General features: G+C 43.0%; 1 protein-coding gene and 1 pseudogene across 3 annotated transcripts in view; both read left to right on the top strand.

Moving 5' to 3' along the window:
* The window catches only part of CEMIP (cell migration inducing hyaluronidase 1), a 102211-nt gene that overhangs the window by 28455 nt on the left and 61504 nt on the right, over positions 1 to 12252 (top strand). The gene's annotated exons all lie outside the window — the stretch shown is intronic.
* LOC106861372 (cell surface hyaluronidase CEMIP2-like) overlaps positions 1 to 12252 on the top strand; it is a 44284-nt pseudogene that overhangs the window by 27685 nt on the left and 4347 nt on the right. The window lies entirely within an intron of this gene.

Below are 12252 nucleotides of genomic sequence, written 5' to 3'. Positions count from 1 at the left end.
TGCCTGGGAGTTTCCTGCAAGGATGAGCAGGAGGATGGGTGTGATGCTTCTGGAAAGGGGTAGTGCAGGGCAAGAAAATCTGAATATTTTGGCAAGTGAAAAGGAGAGCACAGGTTGGAATTTTAATGCCTAGGAATGAAGTGTGCTCCAGAATCAGTCCAGATCTGCTGAGGGTTTCTTTCAGGGCAGAAAAAGTGTGTGCAAAATCTTTATGTAGCCTCAGATCCCTTATTCATGGGTTTTGTCTCTTTGTTGAAGGGTTCCCATGACCTTCACCCCCTCCAAGCTGTTTTTATTTTTCCTTTCCTTTTGTTTGGTTGGTTGATTTGGGTTTGTTTGTTTTTTGTTTGGGGGGCGGTATTGGCATTTATTTTCTGCTTCACAGAAGTTTGAGAATTATCTGTAAGACTTAGTTAAGGGCTTTCCTCAAAATTATTGTCCTGAAACACAAAGGTCCATAGAGAGCATCAGGCTTGTTACAAGATGGAGAGGCTGGTATTCCAGGAGAAGAGAATGGAAAACATTATTTGGCTGTGAGTAAGTGCCTTCTTTTGGCTGCTGGAGAACAGTAAAAAGATTGGCACTTCATACAGTAATCAAAGTCAGAAATTTAATCCTTCAATTTAATGACCCAGGCTTTGTGCCTGTGCAAATTTTCTAATCATAGAAGCAGCAAAGGCAAATACTATTATCAAAGGCACAGGGCTGTTCAGTAAGTCAGCCAGGCTTCTTTATGCTATCAGCACATCTAAAGATAAGAATTATATCTCCTCAAAGCACATATCTGAGCTATAGTGTAATAAGTCATGTTGTTGAGGCAGCCTGAAAGCAGTGGCAGTTAGATTAAGCATTCCTTGCTTTTAATGAGAACAGGGAAACACCTTTATACATGGTCTGCTAAGGCTCAGAGGGAAGGGTTTTCCCTCGTTAGGGCTCTGCCATGGTTTGACAGGGAGAATTCAGCAAAATGTGCCTGGAGGTGTACAGTGAGACTCAGCATATTGGTATTTTTTGGTGCCTTGATGAAGGAGTTGGGTCCTTATGAGAGTCTTATAAAGAAAATTAGGGAGGGGAGGGCCAAATGTCTCATCAACAGCAAACAAAAGGGTAGATGCCCATGTAAGTGAGTGTTCAGCCTTTCTCCTGCTGTGGTGTTTGTGAATGGGGTGGGCACAAGTTCATTGCTCAACTCCTCTATTTCATAGCCTGAAGACTGTGCAGGAGCTTGTTATCATGTTCATCAGTGAACAATCTTGATTATCTGATCTTGATTATTCAAGAGCCCAAAATGAGCTTGTGTCTAAACTTTTTTTCTTTTTTTAAATCTGGACTCTTTTGACTGTGGGTGACACAAAGCCTCCAGGAGGCTGAAACCCATCCAAGATGGAGATTTCAGTGCAGAGAAACTTAAATAGGCAAAGTCTGCACTCAGACTCTGGGGGACTCATTATATTTGTATTTGCCAAGTTGTGTAGGTAGATTTTTTTCCTATAGCTTATTATTCAATGCCAGTCTGATTCATGCTTTCAGTACTTGTCATTTTTACGATTAAATTCCTTAGTGGTGATAAGGTCTGGAGAAAAACAAAGATAACAAGACAAGGCTAGAATGTGCTTGTTGCAGTCTTGCCCAGTTTAGAGATACTTCCTAAATTGTTTCTTTTTCAGATTAGTTCCAAATGAGCTTTTCCTCTTGCTTCCCATGTTGATAAATGCTCAGGAAGGCATAATTAGTATTTCAAAGTGGAGCTCACAGTTTAAAGCTGTGAATGCTTTCTTGTTCTTGTACATGAATCTGTTCTGACTCCTCCATCCCCTAGATCTGGGTGCAATACAGGGAACACCACCACTACTTCCAATAATAACAAAGTGCTACTTGGATTTCATAGCTTGTCCCTCCTGATAACATCTGTGATTCACAGGTAATCATCCACACAACACAGAAGTCAGCAGATGTATTTGAATTCCCTTCTGTCTATTAAAATCCCTTAAACTACCCACAGATCAACCCATGGATGAAAGCCACAAGATTTATGTACATGTTTATTTTATAATTGGAAAGGAGCTAAGCCACTTGCCAGAACACCAGGTTGCAGATTGCACCACTTAGTAGAGCTGGGTGAAGCCAGAGCTGGCGTTGTCCAAACCATCCCAAAACCCCGAAGTTTTCCCTCCTCACCTGCTCCCTTGCTGGTCTCTGTCCTGAGCAGCTGGGATTAACAAGGTGGCTCTGAGGAGACACATCCTTCCCGACATGATCACATTACAGCAGGAATTAGAGCAGTCTGAGCATCAGGCAGTCCCAGATGGCTTTGGCAAACCAGGCTGCTTGTCACTTTGCAGCCTGGCATAAGAAACCTGAGGGGTTTTCCCTGCTTTTATCCTTCTCCTGGTCTTGAGGGAGCATCTCCTGACCAGATGTGCATCCAAGGCACAGCAGCAGGAAAACACAAAATACATAACAGTCTGTGACAGAGAGCTTGGGAAGACATTAAAAAGATAGGAACTGAACTGGCATGTGATTCCTCCATGAAACATGTAGGGTGGGAAAAGAGATGATAAAATGATGTACTGTGTTTGAATGCAGGAAGTTCTTATTTTTGCTTGAACACATTTGTCTGCAAGCCAAATGCTATCTGAGTCAGACCTTGGTTTCATGAGGATCAGCAGATCTGTACCTCAGGGCAAGATCCCTCCTGTAATTTGATGAGCTTCACAAAACCAAAAATTTTTTTTGCCTAATTTTTATTATGATATGGCCTACACTTTTGAATTTTTAATGGCATTTCCTAAATAGCAGTATTTAGGAAAGGCATTTAAATCCCAATACACCTGACTCTAGTAATCTAAACACACACCTGACTAGTTACAATTCCTGCAAAAAGCAGACCTCCAGAAGAGTCTATCCCCAGTAACCAGGCCCTGAGAAAATTGGCTGCATGTTCACCAAATAGCCATGTTTGTCATTGTGAGGGGTTGGGTGTGTTTACTGGACTTGAGCTGAAGGCAGAAAACTTTTAAAAAAGCCAAAATCTAAGAAAAAATGAGTGAGCAACAGCTGCAGGGGAATGGGGGGGAATGGGGGTTCAAGGAAAACAGCTTGGACTGGGAGAAGGTGGCATGGCCAGATCCTTTGCAGCCCTTTCTCTGCTCTTCTCAGCACCAGTGAGATGGGTGGGCATTTCTCATTTCTCATTTCTCATTCCTCACCAGTGCTGCTGACTGAAGATGAGGTGACCTGCCCTGAAAGCAGGTTTTGTGCCAGAGGAGATTCAGCCAAGTGCTGGGCAAGTTGTTGGGAGGCTGGGAGAAATTTTTCGAGAGAAAAACCAGCTGTATCCTGACTGAGAGCAAGAAGCACTGACCTCCTGTGATTTATTCTTAGGATGGGTTGGAGGCTAAATAGGGGATATGCGTTTTTTTATGGTCCTTTGAAGTTTAAATTTTAGTCTGTAAGAGACAAACTTACCAAAGCAGCATGTGGGGACTTCTGCTTCACTCCCATATTATGAACAGAAACGTTTTAAATTCCCAGTTCTCTCACTCCCTTTGAAAGTTCAGCTCACATAGATGTTGACCAAAATGTCAGAGGGGTTGTTTTTAAATAGGAGTAATAACAGTTGGGGGAGACTGACTCACTGGATGGAACTCTCTTGTTTTTTCAATCCCAAGGAAAAAAAGATGTAATTTTCAGTTGTACTCTATGGCCTTCCCTCGTTAGTTTACCCCAGATTTTCATCAGTGAGGTCAGGATTTGGACTGTGCCCTTCCATGTTCATCAGCTACGTGACACACCATGCCAATAAACATGGTAGAGCTGTTTTCTAGAAAAACATTCCTCAGCTTAGAGGTTCCCTTTACTAAAATACAGCCAGGATTGACATCCAGGATAACCAGAATACCCAGTACTAGAGGATACCCATTTGCCCAGGACTCATACTCCACCTGATGCAGCCAATACTGTGTGCTGCTCACAGTATTGAACAAGTGTTATTCATCCTGTCCCAGGCAGTCAGAGCCCCAGACATGCACTTTCTGTATGTTTATTCCAGCCAAATCTCATCTCCGAGTTACGTGACTCTCTTTACATCCCACCACTCACAGAAGTCTCCCCTCCTTTGCCTGCTTGATCACATTTCTCTGAATGTCTTTGCTTCTGAGAATTCAGGGTTGAACTGGAGGAGTGTTCTGAGGGTTGTAAATGAGGTATGGATGTGTGTACGTGCAGATCTCTATCTGCCACATGTTCAAGAACAGGAAACCTCTTGCCTGCTCTTTTGCCTTTTCCTTGTCCTTTTTATGCTTTTGCTTATCCCAGGAAGCCTGCTCATTGCCAAAACAGAACACTTTTTTAACACTTTGATGTTTTTACTTTACCTGAAAGAGCCAGAACTGCAAATGCCAATATCTTGGTGAAAAAACCCCAAAGACTTCTTGGGTTTGTTTCATCCAGCCATTTCCAAAAGAAAACAAGCAGGATAAACACAATGGTAAAAATGTGTGAAGTGCACTGTGGGGATTGTTGAGTGACAGTAACAGAGGGGCAGAAATGTCAGGTTTTATACAGTCTGCTGTCAGCAGATCCTCAAAATTTTTCAAAGTAATGTTTCAAGCAATTGGGACCCACTAAACACTGACTTTTTGCTTGTGTATATTAAGCTTGCCTCCTTCAAAGACCAAATTTTCTGTAAAAACATTAAAAAGTGTTGGCCTGATTAGGAAAATGAATGAAAAAAAGAAAGAAGAAAGTTCCTTATTTATAAAATGAAATTAACTTTTTCACTCGAAACGGTTGTGAACACAATTACTTAGTTTTGGGGTGCAAATACCTTAAATAGCTCAATATACATATTAGTATGACTTTTATTTAAACTGGAAAGTTAGATTTTCTACCTACAAATATTTTCATTTGTTTCTCCTGCAAGAAACTCCTAAGAATGAAAGAAGAAAAAAAATGGTCCTGTGTATATTGCTCCACTGACATTTTATTTATCAAGTCTGACTTCTATCCTTTGTGTTTTAAGTGCATTTTTCTCCTTTGTTTGTGCTGGTTTTTAAGCACAAAAGTATCTAAAGCTATGTATGTTCCCCCAGCCTTCAAGTAGGGCTCTAAAATTACTTTGAATTTGTAGTTTGAGATCTACCATGAATTCACTGGTTTCATTTCTTGTGTGTGTCCACAAACCCTCAGGCACCTGTGGCATTCCTGATATGCCAGTACTGAGAGTGCCAAAACTAGGGCTCATCTACAAGATGCTTAGGCTGGCTCAAATTTTTCTTATTCTGCCTGCAGATATTCACCTCAGAGTAGCAGCTGCTAAATAATACAGAATTGAGAGGTTTGAGCAGAGAAATGAAGCAGGACCCACAGATTATTGACCAGCCTGGAAGAGAAGAAAGCTTCCTGCACTTGGAACCAGCCAGGAGCTCCTCGGTGGCTGAGGAAGACACACACACACATCAGCTTGGCTGTGAACTCCATGCCCCAGACACCCCCACTGCTTCTTTCCTGAGGCTGCACCTCTCCCCAGCTTTGGCAATGGCTGGAGCACAGGCATCTCACCCACATCCTCTGCCCAGCTGCAGGGCAGAGTCACAGGAGCCATCCCAAGCTGTGCTGACATCTCTGCCTTTGCTGCAGCCCAGCTCAGCCACACAGACAGGTATGTTGGAGGGTTTACAGTGGGTTTTGTACAAGCTGAAGAAACAGAGCTGAAGTGCAGAACTAAATAGGAAACTGTTAAATGCCACTAATTTAAAGAGAAAATAACCCCCTTAACCTTTTCAATATTTACCTAGAGGATAAGTTCTAATACCTTCGCTTCTCGCAACTCTTCCCAAGCCCTTTGTTGTGGGAAAGTCCTTATTTCCATATTTTCCTCCACAAACTCCAAAGTAGGTGCTTTTCATTTCATCTTTTCAGTCCTAGTCTAATTTATTTCATTTCTTCATTCAGCCTGCTCATATGTGCCCTAGACTGTACCATTCCTATTCCCAAATGACCTGGCAACTCAAGATGGTCACAGCTGTGTTTTTTTTCTTTTTTGTCTTTTTTTTTTTAATTCTTTCACCCTCTAGTTTTCTCTTCTGATGCCTTTCTCATTCCTCAGGGAGGTGGCAGTCAGTGTAGTACAGCACCAAAGCTGTTTCCCAGCATCTGGGGGAGTGACAAACTCTTTTTGTGATGGTGACTTCAGGGGATGAAATGTGCTAACGCAATGCAAATCACCCTTATGAAACAGCCAAATGTCTTGGGACTCCATCCTAAAAATATTCCACGAATATGGCTCTGGTGCATTTCTTTCATTTCCTCTAGTTGGAGGCCAGATCATCTGAAAATATATCCGTTTTAGAGCTGTCCTGTGTTATGACACAGCTGGAGTTGGTTAAAATCTAGAGGGCAGTATCTGGCTTAAGCTGATGGGTCTTTGTGTGGCTTTGATTTATTATTTTAGAACAGCCTGTCCCCTCTTCCATCCTGTAGATAGCTTTGTTTTGTTTTAATGAAAAAAACAGAACAAGTCCAAAATAGCTTTCCTTTATTGCTGTCCATGTGTAAAGCAAAGTAAAGGTCCAGGCATGCAGATCCCCTGATTTCACCAGAATGAAGTGGTTTCCCCTCATTTATCCCTCTGCAGGCAGGGATGGGTGGTGGGTCACTTCAGGGAATCCTTTGGAAAAATTTTGACTTCCTGAGCTTTGTAGAATGCAGAGAGGCAGACTTTGAAGGTGGTGCTTTCTTTCTCTAAGCCAAATTTATATTTTCCATTTTTACCAGGAATGCAGGTAGTTCAAAGAATACATTTAAATCCTGGAAGGTTTTGGGGATACAAGGAAAGCAAACCATGGTTCAGGCATCTTGGTGTTACAGGCTGAGCCACTTAAGAGGGGAGGAAGGAGAAAAAACCCCAAGAGCTAATTATCTTGGTGTTTAGTTTTTTCTTTTCAAGTGCAAACTTCATGTGGCTTTCTGCTTTGCACAGCACAAGTGCCTCTCACAAACAGGAATGAGTGTTGGGATCTTTTGTGGGAGATTCTTTCTATCAGTATAAGAATTGTACTGTATCTGCAGCTTTGGCTCTAAGGCTTGTACCAAAGGTTTCTAGTTTGGAGCCTTTTTTTCTCTGAAAGAGGGTGGCAGTGGGAATCACAGAATGAAGGAAAGACATAGGAGTAAATGTGTATGCCAAAATTTGGGGAAACAGGAGTTAAAAGATGATTTAACTTTATCTTTAGTTATTCTAAACCGACATTGAAGAAACAGCCAGCGAGAGGGAGATTGTAGTGGAAACCATAATAATAAACTTCTCTGTAAAGTGGAGGAAGCAGGTCTCTCTAGACTGTGGCTCTGGTTCAAGCTGGAGATTACTTTCTAATTCCTGAATCTGTGCCCCTGGTGAAATGTCTGCTGGATGCTGGTTCCTCTCCTGCAGCAGCTCCGGATGAACTGGCAGCCCCAGGAGACACGAGTGGGTCTGTGACTGGCTGTACCTCAGCCTTATGGGGCAAGGAAGAGAAAATCCTGGTTTTAAGCCATCCTGGCACTCGACTCAAAGTCCTTGGAGGTCAGCCGGGGTCCCTGGATCAAACCTTCATAATAAGCAGCCGTTGTTTCCAGACAAAGCGAAAAAATCTGATTTTCTTTGGCTTTGAGGTTTTGTTGTGTTTTTTTAGAGCAGAAAGAGAACCTCAAAGGACATTTTTTTGTTTTCCCCTGAAAACTGTACTCTTGGCTGCAGACCATCTCTCTTGTGCTCAAGCCTTTAAGTGCATTTTTTCCCTTTGCCCCTGCCTGCCCTTTCTGCCGACAGAGACTGGCTGTGTGTCACTCTCTGCACTCCCAGGGAAGCTGTTTTGCAGGTGGTGCAGATATCCCAGTGAGGGACAGGGACAGTGCACAGTGTCCAGCACACATTCCCTCTGGGGTGAGAGGCTCTTCCACTCCCACAGAGCTCTGGGGTGAGCCCTGCTGTGCCCCGGGTGGGCAGCAAGCCCTGGGGTCTTTTTCTTACCCCAACACTTCCTCTCTCTTTCTCATAGTCAAAATCCAGGTCTGTCTACCTTGCATGCTCTCTTCAGTGATTTCAGGCCAAAATGGGTTTCCAGGCTGCAGTACCTGGGGTAGGTGTGCATCTGAGCAGAGATTTGCAGTGCTGCTCAGAAAAGGGCTGATTTCGAGGCTGGGCTGGGCTCCTTGTGCATCCCTGCAGCTTAGATTGCTGCAGGTGTGGGCACAGAGTAAATATTTGTTTAAACCCATTGTATCCCAAAGGGCCACGAGAAGGACCAACAACTCTTGTGACCAACGCTGGGACAGTTTGTGAAGCTTCAAGCTCTTCATATGCCCATGAAAAGAGATTTCTAAAATAATCCCATTCTAAAAATCAGATTTTGTGAAAAAAGGTGAACATCAAAGCATGTCTCTTATTTTGGAGGCATGAAGACTCCTGAAACCCTTGCACTGTCTTTATGAGACTTGAGGACACCTTTGGTTAAAAAAACATATTACGAAACTGTTTCTCAGTCAGCTAAAAAAGTTAGGCAGGAAAAAAGTGTTTTGTGGTTTAACCATGAGTCCCATGATGCTTCACCTGACTAAGCAGCTACTTCAGGAATCAATCCACAAATGCCAGATTTGAAAATAAGATGGGATATATTTACTCATTCAACCATAACACATGAGCAATCAAATCCCGGAATGCCTTCCCTGCTAACCAGGCTCCTTGATGATGGCCAGGTCTCTCTCATCACAGGAATTGAGAAACACCAAATTGGTAATTAATCCACATTTAAAAAAAAAAAAAAAAAGAAAAATAGTAAAAAAAAAAAGGTTGCTCAAATTCTAGTAGTAAACAGGTTGTTTACTACTAAATAGCAGGAAAAATGGTCACATGTGTGGGTCTGTGGGGGAACAGCCATGAGCTGCCAGCAGCCATCTGGACCTGGCACATGCAGACTGATGGGTCTAACCTGACTGAATTCTGGCAGTATCAGCATTTTGATTCTCTGTTTAGTTCAGCAGTTATTTTTTTAGCCTTTCAGAGTCCAGAAGTTACGAGATTGGCTTTTTTCTTTTCCTGTTGTTGTTTTTTAGACTATTTCATAATGAGTGGGATGTTTCCCCTTCTTTTTTTAACCCCACATGCTGGATCCCTGGAAAGGAACCAAGCTTACTCATTCTTTCTTCCAGACAAATAGAAACAAATATTTAGTTTTAAAAGAAATAGAATGAAGAATCCCTGTAAAGCTCATATATCTTTTTGCTCCTGGAGCTGAACTGAGATGTTTATATAATATCCTCAGCCTGAATTGCAGAATGGACAGGATTGAAAACATACTTGGAACAGTTAGAAATAAAAACGAACTCCAAAGGCCAGAAGACCTGGCTGCCTTGCAGTTTCTGTCATGCATGCCTCGGGCTGAGCTCTGCAAAGAAGTGATGCTGGTAACTCCAAGCAAACCTGTGTCCCTCTGCACAACAGCCTAAGCACAGCTGCTGCTCCTTCTCTGGTGGGATGTCCCCCTGCCCGGGGCAGCAGGGCTGCCTGGGCTGTGCAGTGGGCTCTGCCCCACATGCTGCTTGCCTGGGGCTATGGGCTGCAGGTCTCATCACACCAGGAGGAGAAGGGAGCTCATCCTGTAATCTTGCAGGATTTGGCAATGGATGTCCATGTTTAACTGTCAGAGCTGGTTTGTGATGCTGGGAAATGTGTCCAGCATCACCTAACCTGTGTGAAGAGAAGGGCTTTCCTCTGATTTTCAGCAGCCTTTTGTGCTGTGCTTCAAATATTGCCTCAAAGATAATGCTCAGCTAGAAGCATGTGGGTGCACATTCATGGCACCTCTCCCCCCCATTTCTTTCTTTTAAACCAGAACAAAAGGACTCTTGTGAGGGCTTATTTTGGATTAGCTTTAAATTCCAAAGGACAACATTGCTGCTGTGTTTCAAACCAGGAAGTAATTCTGGTTAACAGGAATAACTGAAAATCTAGAGCCAGGTTTTCCACTCGTTTACTGTAAATTCACCCCACTCTAAATCCTACAGAACTGTTTCAGGCTAGCACAGATCTGCACTTGATTTTATTGCCAGGCAAAATATATGAAATCTATACTCAACTTACTTCTAGCCAGAGTCTTTATCAGAGGATCCTTCAAACTGCATTGCAACAAGCCTTTAATAAATAATGAACACTGAAATGTGCATCAGGATCACAATCTGAGTGAAGGATTCTTACTTTTGGGATCATGTATATCTGAGCATTGATACCCAGTGTCATTTTGCTGATGACAATCAGTTAGCAAGCCAATTTTTAAGGTTGTCTCTGGTGTAACTGCAGGTTGCTATGACCAGCACACCCTCAGTCGAGTATGTAAGGATCCAAATCCAGTCTCTTGGCAGGGCAGACATACAAAACCACTTTACATCTGCATTCATTAAGATATTTTGTGTTTTACTGCATTTGAAGTAGTGGTTAAATAGGGGAAACTTTATCTCCAAGGAAAGTTACTGCAGAATCTCGCTGAGCCTTGGCAGAAGGAAATGGGAAGTTCCCTTGGAAGAGGCAAGTGCATTGTTTTCCCTTACAATTAACTCAATTAAAGTCACTGGGAGTTCATATTCTATTCAGATGAGGATTTGAGCTCTTAGGGGGGAAAAAAAGGTCTTTTATCACCTCAGCAGAAGAATTAACACCACTGCTGTAATGTAGAGGAAGGGGAGGAAAAAGCAAGCTAGAAGCCATTGTTTACAAAGGATGTGGGGGAAAAACCAAGTTTGTTTTTCTGATTTTCTCTGCTAGCATTGCACTAAAAGATAAAAATAAATGTATTTCACTACTAAAGAGGTTTGGAACTGTCAGATTGTCCCTGCACATTCCTTATATATCTGTCTAAACAAAGAAGGGTGACTGAAATAATTCCTTCTAGGACACTGCCCAGGCCCATGTGCCTGTGTGCTACTGAATTATAATTAACACTAACAAATGCCAAGCAAAGCTGGTACAGCATCCTTAAGGAATATGATCAGCCAAGATTTCTTGCTAGTGCACTGGCTGCATTGTCAAAAATTCATTCAGAGCCATTAGCAAGCAGGTGTTAGTGGAGGCAGCATCCTCCCCGTGGTGAAGCACAGACACCTGTGTGTGCAGCACTCCTGGGACAGGTGTGCTGTCCTCAAAGCTTCTTTGTCTTTTCTGAGGCTTCAATGCAAAGTGGTGTTTTTCTAAGGAGTTTTAAATTTCAACACATGTAGTCCTAGCTGTAGTAAAGGCTGCTATAGGCAAATGGTAAAGGTCCATGCATAAAGAGGGATTCTTACCCTAAACCTTGAAAGGCACAGAAAATTTGGAAAACAAAGGAGGACATGTTTTGTTCTTGTTTTGCTGAATGAATGCAAAAGTCAGAGATGTTTTAAATTTCTGATCCAGGTTTCCCCAAAGGCTGAGTGAGCTGGCTGTGGTGTGCCCTGCCCCAGGTCCCACAGGGCTCCTTGAGGGGTCTGCAGGGTGCAGATGGGACAGGACAGGACACTCATCACAGCTCCCTCCTGGGCAGTGTAGGTCTGTTTGCTGCTGTGCTTGCATCCAGTCTTTCACACACTTCCCACACTTAGGATGGTAAGACAGCCAGGACAGGCAAAAGATTTTGTCTGTGTTTGCTCCCTCTCACTTCCCTTTGCCTGGACAATCATGTTTCCCTTACCCTTGACCCCATATTGCATTCAGCATCCTCTGACATCTTGCAAAAGTCACTTTTTAACACTTGGCTTCTACACTGAGTCTGTCCTTATATTCCCTGGAGACATGCATGTTTCAGATTGATGGGATGTGAACTTCCTGCTGCCTGCAGGCTTTGGAAGACTGTGTGCATTGCAGTCCTGTGTATCCTGGGGTCAGAGTTCTGACAGCCTGACCTTGCTGTGCTCCTGCTCTCCTTGGTGGAGGTTCTGTTCTCTCAGGATGGGCTGTTCCCAAGGTGTTGGGGGGAGACACCAGTGCCAGGCTGCTCAGAGAGCTTTTGGATTTCTAAAAGTAAATACCATGGCATGTCTTGAGATGTGTAACCTGGGGAAGGAGTTCTTGCTGTAGGAAAGGAGAAGAGCAAGAGCTACTTCTGCTACAACCTCTTGGAGGCACTGGACAGGACTTCCAAGAAGGAATAGCTTGGTTTGGATGTTTACATTTTCGTGGAAAACAAACAAACAAAAAAAAGCATGTTCCATTTCTATTCCCTCATCTGCTGTCTCAGCACCTCT

Source organism: Sturnus vulgaris, chromosome 13, assembly GCF_052056855.1.
Source record: "Sturnus vulgaris isolate bStuVul1 chromosome 13, bStuVul1.hap1, whole genome shotgun sequence".
NCBI lineage: Eukaryota > Metazoa > Chordata > Aves > Passeriformes > Sturnidae > Sturnus > Sturnus vulgaris.
Note: the sequence above shows the minus strand (reverse complement) of the source record. Positions and strands in the feature narration are given on the sequence as shown.